Raw genomic sequence first — 10,095 nt, forward strand, 5'->3', positions numbered from 1 at the left:
CCCTCCTGCCACATCCCTTTCCAGTTCTACTGTTCTCTGAATCCTCCAGTGCTCCATCCATCTCTCCCATCCCTTCTGATCTTCTTCCATGACCTAAACAAGCCCCCTTCTGGTCACTTCCTTTTATCTGGTGAAAGCCTACATACTGTTATACATTTAGGTTTCTATGTATATCTGCTATATCCAGCATGCAGCCTTGTACAGTTAAAATATATTGAGATGTTTATCTAACTTGTTTTAACCTTGGACTGTAAGCCCCTCATCAACATGGGCTAAATTATCACCGTGACATGAAAAGTATGTTTATTGGAATTTTCTATATAGACAATGTATTATTAGTTGGGGAGAAGAGAGCCTAGATTAGAAATCAAAGCTCTTGAGTGGGCTATTTACTAGTTAAGTGACTTTTAACCTCTTTAGGCTGGATTAATATTTGATTTCTCTGCCTCCCCGTGATGTGGAGAAGTGAATGTGAAAATAGACCAATCTACCTTTTCAAATGAGAAGTCCTGTATCAATGTGAGGCAAGGCAACAAGCTTATTAGATTGATAATGAGCACTATGTTCTCGTGCCAAGTGTAATCGGGGAGTGAAGTGCAGCCAGAGCTCACAGAGCTGTTCTTTTTTTTTTTTTTTTTTTTTTTTTTTTTTGAGACAAGAGTCTCGCTCTGTCACCCAGGCTGGAGTGTAGTGGCGCGATCTCGGCTCACTGCAACCTCCGCCTCCTGGGTTCAAGCGATTCACCTGCCTCAGCCTCCCGAGTAGTTGGGATTATGCGCTACCACACCCGGCTAATTTTTGTATTTTTAGTAGAGACGTGGTTTCACCATGTTGGCCTGGATGGTCTTGATCTCCTGAACTCATGATCTGCCCGCCTCAGCCTCCCAAAGTGCTGGGATTACAGGCATGAGCCACTGTGCCTGGCCAGCATTGCATGTTATATGTGGATTATGTTTGCAAATCAGTCAAAATTGCCCTGGAAGTGACTTTAGATCACACATGAAGGGCAGGATACCCTATGTTGTGTTACTATGGAACATTAAATGTGTTCCATCCAAAACTAAGATGCTTATATTTGTTCCTCTAAGGCTTCTTTAGTCAGGGTTGCTCAACAGCCCTTATTTAATTCTATTTCCTCTGTAAGGGTATCTTTTTAGCTAGCATTACCTATGAGTTCAGCCACATGAAAAATGTCTTTTGGTTCTTTCTCAATGTTGGAAAACACTTCGAATATCCCACAAAGTATTCCTACAGGCTTTATCAGCACACACCCATTGTTTTATCATTTTATTATATATTTTGCCAATCCACTATAATTGATTTCTCATAAATTTTATGTATACACATTAAAGGCCTGGATGATACAGCTCCACAGTAACAGAAGTAAAAATGAGTTGATAGCGTAACTCAACCTTCTCAAGGCCTTACTGACCTGTGGGCGCAAATGCAACATCAATGAAAACCAACCAAATTCCAGCGGCTCTCACAATGCTGAAAATTTCTACAGTGTGCTTCTCAAATATTTCTGGTGATCTCTAGGGAGAGGCCTCATAGGTGCCCATGAGCAAGACTGACCCTCTTGGTGGCTGCCCCCACATACTTCCTCCTGCATGGAAGGGCCTCATCTCTATGCAGATTCCTGCAAGTGCATCACCCCCATCAGTGCTCCTGAACAGGTGTGTGTAGCTGGCATCACTGCTACGGTAGTAAGAGTCATTAATGGAATTATGAATCTTGCTTATATATTATCGTATGCCTTGCCAAACCTCTTCACATTGGATTACATCAGGAGGTGAATAATTAAGCAGGATATGCGTTCGGGTAAAAGTGAAGGTCATGACGATCTCATTAGACCATCAAAGGGTCCGGTTATTAATATGGAAACAGTACAATCAATACAGGACTTCTCATAAAAGTAATAACTATATGGCAGGGCGCGGTGGCTCACGCCTGTAATCCTAGCACTTTGGGAGGCTGAGGCGGGCGGATCACGAGGTCAGGAGATTGAGACCATCCTGGTTAACGTGGTGAAACTCCATTTCTACTAAAAATACAAAAAATTAGCCGGGTGTGGTGGCACGTGCCTGTAGCCCCAGCTACTCAGGAGGCTGAGGCACGAGAATCGCTTGAACCCTAGAGGCAGAGGTTGCAGAGAGCTAAGATTGCACTGCTGCACTCCAGCCTGGGTGACAGAGCGACACTCCGTCTCAAAAAAAAAAAAAAGTAATAAATATATAATCAAGTATTATGTATTTATCATTAAATATAAATAATAAATATACACACAAGTAGCATAAAACATAGAACTTTTCCTTCGGTAACACTAGGTAGTGTCTTAACAGATGCCCTCCTGACTTTAAACATAAAGTTACCTCATTTAGCTAGAAAGATACTTGAAGTTTGAAGAAAAACGTATTGCACATTTCCTTTTAAACACGTCACTAACATTCTGTTTAAAGTAAGTTTACCTTAGGTGTCCCAGTGTTTCGGGCAGGCTTCTGAATGCTCAAATTCAGGGAATATTTTCCTCACCTGGGTGTTTATTTTTACCCTCCTCTGGGCTCATATTTCTTCTTTCAGAGACGGCACAGGGATGAGTTTGTTTGTTTCTTGTTTTTGAATTGACGAGTGGAGAGACAATACAGGGTTGACTCAGGGGACAGGAATGGCCTCACCATTCCTTGGAGGTAAGTGGGTCTCCTGATTGAGGGGAGTTTCTGTCTTGGCCAAGGGGACCCTGGACAACGTCTCGATTTTCTTCCTGAAGCAACTGGATCTGCTGCCTCTCCCAGCACATCTGCGTGTGGAGTTGGTCCTAGTTGCATATCCCTGCCCTCCCCTCCCAACAACATCTTGAAGGAGCTCTTTCTCTTGTAGCTCCGGGGCAGGGGGCATTTTTGCAGACGGAAAGCTAGAGGCAGACAGGCTTGCTGAGGTCTGAATAGGTCTTGCCTTAGGATCCTAAGAGAAAAGGAGTTCCCAGAGCTGCCTCGTTTCCTTGGAAGACCTATTCTTATGGGTCTTTTCTTTTCATTCTTTAGACTGAAGATTCTTCCTGGGCCCAAGGGAAAGGTAAGTGGAAACATTCTGAACAACACCCATTTTGGCATCCAGGACTCATTTGGCAACAAGCAGGTGCTTTTACCCAAAGATATGGATGGAAGGACAAGAGAGGAACTGGGTTCTATCATCTATCTATCTATCTATCTATCTATCTATCTATCTATCCATCCGTCCATCTATCTATCCATCTATCGATCTGCCTATCTGTCCATCCATCCATCCATCCATCCATCCATCCATCCATCCATTAAGGAATGGGAAAGGATAGATATGGAAGAATGTTTTGTTTTGTTTTAACAAAAATGCTGTTGAAAATTCTTTAGGGTGAGAGTAACACAATCGTGGGGTTACTGTTAGCATCAAGATGTGAGAATGTATTGTTGTGTTATAAATTTTACTTTCTTTCTTAAGCATCCAGGCTATTTCTAAAGAAGCTTTTTATTTCCTCACCAGGTTCTTACCTTACCTGACATCTAATGACAACAAAACCATGGTGGACGCTTGTGTACAAGCTCAACAGTCCTTTGAGTCAGAATTCTGATTCTTACACACATGCACACACACACACACACACCCTTAACAAAGATAATTAAATGAATTAAATATTTGGAGATCATTATAAACAGGAGATGTATGGAGGGCAGATAAATAATTCTCAAATCATGAAACTTGCTTAAGTAACTAATTTACAATGCTGAGAAAGGCTTAGTCATCTACTTTAAGAAATTAAACCTTTCATAAAGAACACTGAATAAAGCAAGGGTTGAATGGCTACTGGATTTCTTAACCAACACCTTAATCTGAGTGGTTTTAGCTGGATGGTCTCTTCTCAGGATGCTCCAAGCCCAGGTCAGTTCTACCCTCTGCATTAGTGTCCTAGGGCTGCCATAGCAAAATGCCACAGACTGGGGTGGCTTAAACAACAGAAATGAATTTTTCTCACAGTTCTGGAGGCTGGAAGTCCAAGATCAAGGTGTCAGCAGGTTCAGCTTCTCTGGAGGCCTCTCTCCTTGGCTTGCAGATGGCAGCCTTCTTGCTATGTCCTCACATGGCCTTTCCTCTGTGCACACTCATCCTTGCTGTTTCCTCCTCTTTTGAGGACACCAGTCAGGTTGAATTAGAGCCCACCCTAGTGACTGCATTTTAAACTACTCATCTCTTTAAAGGCTTTATCTCCAAATAGATCACATTCTGATGAGCTAGGGCTTATGCCTTCAACATATAAACATTGTAGGGGAACACCATTTAATCCATAACACCTCGTAAATGCCCTCCTGCAGCTTGTACTCATTTGGACTTGAGGTGCTCTCTGTGCCATTAATTACCTTTGAACAAACCTTGGCCTGCCAAGTCCAGGATATGTGCTCACTGATTAACTTAATTAATTTTTTAAGTGGATGACTAAGCCTTTCTCAGCATTGTAAATTAGTTACTTAAGCAACTTTCATATGGTTTGAGAATTATTTATCTGCCATTCATACCTCTCCTGTTTATAATGATCTCCAAATATGAGTTTCAAAAACCCCAGCAAAAGTCAAACACATCATCTCTTTACAAACAGTTATTTTCTTTCACTATTCATGTCCTTATTTCCTGTGAAAATAGGCTCTCCTTTGAGACACCCTCTAAACTGGACTAGATCTGTCTAAATGTGGAGAACATAGGCTTTCAGCCACTTCCTCTTTCCTTTATTTATTTATTTTTTTGTTAGACGGTATCTTGCTCTGTTGCCCAGGCTGGAGTGCAGTTGTGTGATCTTGGCTCACTGCAACCTCTGCATCCCGGGTTCAAGCGATTCTCCTGCCTCAGCCTCCTGAGTAGCTGGGACTACAGGTGTCCGCCACCATCCCTGGTGAATTTTTGTATTTTTTAGTAGAGATGGGGTTTCACCATGTTGGCCAGGCTGGTCTCGAACTCCTGACCTTGTGATCCTCCTACCTCAGCCTCCCAAAGTGCTGGGATTACAGGCATGAGCCACCACACCTGGCCGCCACTTCCTTATTCTACATGGAACCAAGCACTCTTTTATTTTGATATCTGGTACTCTTTGAAGTGGATTTGCTCATCCTTCATGGCTTCATCCTCTGTGTTTGCCTCCCTAGACCTTGACATAGAGTCAGCAGTGCCCCTGTGTTGGGGGATCCATACTTCCAGTACCGCAACTGGCATATTGGGAGGTTTGGGTTTCCATCTTTGTGCTCTCAGCAGATGCGATCCTCTTCAAACAAAGTGACAATAATGATGGGCATGGGAGAAGTGAAGGGAGAATAAAAGGGGGCATAGCCCTATAACACAGATAGATGGGTAGACTGTGGCCCAGAGCATGGAGTGACTTACGTTCAGGGAGCCTGTTGTGGCATGAAAGGGACTAGGAAATAGGAATTAAATGATCTCCTAGAGTCTCCTCCAGCAATAGCTCGATAGCGCCAGCTTCAGACTTTTGGACATCTAGTTCAGTGGTCTTCTCACAGTGTGTATAAAATCTTTCCAAAAGAATAACGTTCTTTATCAACGTAAGAGATGACGAATATTTCATATTGAAATCATCTCTCAATTATATTTGTAATATAAAGCAAATGATGTGACATACAATCCTAGCCATAGGAAGTTGGCTGGAACTTGGATAAAAAGATCTATGTCAGGGCTGAGCTTGAGTCCCTACCTCTTTTTTTTTTTTTTTTTTAAGACGGAGTGTCTCACTGTCACCCAGGCTGGGGTGCAGTGGCGTGATATCGGCTCACTGCAACCTCTGCCTTGTGGGTTCAAGCGATTCTCCTGCCTCAGCCTGCCTAGTAGCTAGAATTACAGGCACCCCCCCCCTCCCGCCGCCCACCCCACGTCCAGCTAATTTTTTTGTATTTTTAGTAGAGACAGAGTTTTGCCATGTTGGCCAGGCAAGTCTCAAACTCCTGACCTCAGGTGATCTGCCCGCCTTGGCCTCCCAAAGTGCTGGAATTACAGGCATGTGCCACTGCGCCCGGCTGAGTCCCCACCTCTATAGGGCCATTTGTGGTCTTTGCTTTCTCTTAAGGTGCTCAGAGATAAGGATGCCATGTGGTGTATGTCCTTTTCTTTAACCGAGTCATAGCTTTGCATCTTTTCTTGTCCCAGAATCAAAGCACTAATTATTTATTTATTTTATTTTATTTTTGAGACAGAGTCTCACACTGTCGCCTGGGTTGGAGTGCAGTGACGCAATCTCAGCTCCCTGCAACCTCTGCCTTCAGGGTTCAAGAGATTCTCCTGCCTCAGCCTCCTGGGTAGCTGGGATTACAGGCGCCCGCCACTACGCCCAGCTAATTTTTTGGTATTTTTGGTAAAGATGGGGTTTCACTATGTTGGTCAGGCTGGTCTCAAACTCCTGACCTCGTGATTCACCCACCTCGGCCTCCCAAAGTGCTGGGATTACAGGCGTGAGCCACCGCACCCGGTCAAAGGGCTGATTATCTTAACAGCAACCTCCATCAGAACCTCACTGGCCGGCTGGCTGCGTTCATTTCTCACTTTTCTTTGGAGGCTGCCTGAGGTGTATGGAGTCTTACTTTTTGTGATGCTCTACAGAAGGAAGGCAGGAGCTTCAGCAGAGAGAAGGGGTATGCAAGATTTTAGCATTCAGCATATACCATATATACAACATATACCAGAAGAAAGGGCTAATGAAACATTTGCAGTGATTCTTACTGCTTTTGTGATCTGCTTTTTTTTTTTCTTTTTTCTTTTTCTTTTTTTTGAGATGGAGTCTTGCTCTGTTGCCCACGCTGGAGTACAATGGCGCGATCTGGGCTCACTGCAACCTCTGCCTCTTGGGTTCAAACAATTCTCCTGTTTCAGCCTCCCGAGTAGCTGGGATAACAGGTGGGTGCCATGACACTCGTCTAACTTATTGTATTTTTAGTAGAGATGGGGTTTCTCCATGTTGGCCAGGCTGGTCTCAAACTCCTGACCTCAGGTGATCCACCCACCTCGGCCTCCCAAAGTGCTGGGTTTACAGGCGTGAACCACTGCGCCCAGACATTGTGGTCTGCCTCTTATAATTTCTTTATTTAATCTCTTCTAATCCTCAGTAGCCTCCTTGCTAGCCTACAGCCCGAAATTACAGACATGCTTTTATTTGCACATGGATTACTCTTCAAAGGAGCGCTAATTAGCTGGTAAGAAGATTACTTGGACAAATAATGTTTTAATGAGATTTTCTCAAATTAATTCATCTTCAAAAGTATGCTGAGATAGATTGGATAGCAAATAACTCATGTCAAAATAATTGTTTCTAAAAATTGAAATCATGAAAGAACTGGAAAAGATATAGTGACAAATAATTATTAAAAATTTTTATTTTAAATTATTATTATTATTATTTTTTGAGACGGAGTCTCCCTCTGTCGCCCGGGCTGGAGTGCAGTGGCCGGATCTCAGCTCACTGCAAGCTCCGCCTCCCGGGTTTACGCCATTCTCCTGCCTCAGCCTCCCGAGTAGCTGGGACTACAGGCGCCCGCCACCTCGCCCGGCTAGTTTTTTTGTATTTTTAGTAGAGACGGGGTTTCACCGTGTTAGCCAGGATGGTCTCGATCTCCTGACCTCGTGATCCGCCCGTCTCGGCCTCCCAGAGTGCTGGGATTACAGGCTTGAGCCACTGCGCCCGGCCTTAAATTATTAAAAGTTATTTAATAAATAATTTTAAGTGACTTAAAAAATTATGTATTTTATTTTTGAGACAGAGTCTCACACTGTCGCCCGGGTTGGAGTGCAGTGGCAAAGAGTGCACTCCACTCTTCCTTGGAGTGCAGTGGGAAGTCTTTTTAACAGAAAAAGCAGCCGGGCGCGGTGGCTCATGATGAAACCCCGTCTCTACTAAAAAAAAAACACAAAAAATTAGCGGGGCGTAGTGGCGGGCGCCTGTAATTCCAGCTACTCGGGAGGCTGAGGCAGGAGAATGGCGTGAACCCGGGAGGCGGAGCTTGCAGTGAGCCGAGATTGCGCCACTGGACTCCAGCCTGGGCGACAGAGCGAGACTCCGTCTCAAAAAAAAAAAAAAAAAAAAAAATTAGTTGGGCGTGATGGCACATGCCTGTAATCCCAGCTACTCGGGAGGCTGAGGCAGGAGAATTGCTTGAACCTTGGAAGCAGAGGTTGCAGTGAGCTGAGATCGCGCCATTGCACTCCAGCCTGGGGGACAAAACAAAACAACAAAAAGAATAAGACAAAGTTGATGTATATACATCCCCAAATAGTCGTACGGATTTTGCATTTAGAGTGCTCACTGGGTACCGACCACGATATTACTTGCTGGAATTTCAGAGATAAGTGAGAAATTGTTTGTATCCTTCAGGAACCCATAGGCAATGAGATTTATGGGAGACAGGTAGAGGAAGGATTCCCGATTGAGGGTAGAGGGTGTAATGTGACGGTGTAAACAACTGCATGAAATTAGGAATGTCTCAGTCATATAGGAAGGGTCAGGAAGAGCATCAGGTTTGTGCAGGATGTTAGATTAAACACACATCTGAAAGAGAAGTCTGTGGATGCCAGGATGAAGAGCAAGAAGCTGTTGAATACCTCAGGCTATGATAAAAATTGTATTTCAGGAATATTTCTATCTTATAACTTAATTAACATCTTTTTCTATTTTAGAAAACCAAGATAAGTGGGTCATACCCAAAGCAAAATGAAAGATTTGAACCAGGTAGAAAATGAGAAGCACTTGCTAAACGGACAGAGAATCTGAAGTTCTAAAGCTTTGGGTAAAGAATTGGCGTTGGGAGTAGAGATACAGGCATATTTTGGAATGGAATATTTTGACTTTGCTATTTTATGACTCATTGTAGCAAAACTATCACTCATTTCTTTTTTTTTTTTTTTTTTTTGAGACGGAATTTCGCTCTTGTCACCCAGGCTGGAGTGCAATGGCACGATCTCAGCTCACTACAACCTCTGCCTCCCGGGTTCAAGCGATTCTCCTGCCTCAGCCTCCTGAGTAGCATCACGCTCAGCTAATTTTTGTATTTTTAGTAGAGACGGGGTTTCACCATGTTGGCCAGGATGGTCTCAAACTCCTGACCTCAGGTGATCCACCCGCCTTGGCTTCCCGAAGTGCTGGGATGACAGGCGTGAGCCACCGTGCTAGGCCCACCTATATCATTTTTGAACATCCTCATGGGAGCCCTGAAATGCCCCCAGTCAGAATGTTCTCAAGCACAACATGGCAACCACATCACCCTAATAGGAACTGGCTTATTTAAGGAAATGATGGCTCATTTAGTCTTTGAAAGAACCCCTTGATAAATTTGTGAAGCAACCAGAGTGATTTGTTAGAACTCCTAAACGGAGAAACTCACCAGTTTCTGTTCGAACTTTTCTGCTTTGAGCTGGATGCTACAGTGAAACTTTTGTATAACGAAGAACATATACAATGTAGTTTTCAATAAGATATCAGGATAAGCCGACAAGGACTTTAAAATAACTTGAATTAATTCAGGAAAACAGATGAAAGAGTGGAGAAGTTTACCAGAGAACTCAAATCTCAAAAAATATAAAATAAAATAAAATAAATAAAGATAGCCAATGGGAATTCTAAAAATGAAATTAAAATGCAGTGTCAGAGGCCAGGCGCGATGGCTCACGTCTGTAATGCCAGCACTTTGGGAGGCCGAGGCGGGCGGATTACAAGATCAGGAGATCGAGATCATCCTGGTTAACACAGTGAAACCCCGTCTCTACTAAAAATACAAAAAAAATTAGCCGGGCGTGGTGGCGGGCACCTGTAGTCCCAGCTACTCGGGAGGCTGAGGCAGGAGAATGGTGTGAACCCAGGAGGCGGAGCTTGCAGTGAGCCAAGATCATGCCACTGCGCTCCAGCCTGGGCAACAGAGCGAGACTCCATCTAAAAAAAAAAAAAAATGCAGTGTCAGAAATTAAGAACTCAGGTTGAGTGTGGTGGCTCATGCCTGTAATCCCAACACTTTGGGAAGCCAAGGCAGGAGGATCACTTGAGCATAGAAATTCAAGACCAGGCTGGGCAACATAGGGAGATGGTGT

The sequence above is a fragment of the Trachypithecus francoisi genome, unplaced genomic scaffold, assembly GCF_009764315.1.
Source record: "Trachypithecus francoisi isolate TF-2019V2 unplaced genomic scaffold, Tfra_2.0 Lachesis_group2, whole genome shotgun sequence".
Classification (NCBI taxonomy): domain Eukaryota; kingdom Metazoa; phylum Chordata; class Mammalia; order Primates; family Cercopithecidae; genus Trachypithecus; species Trachypithecus francoisi.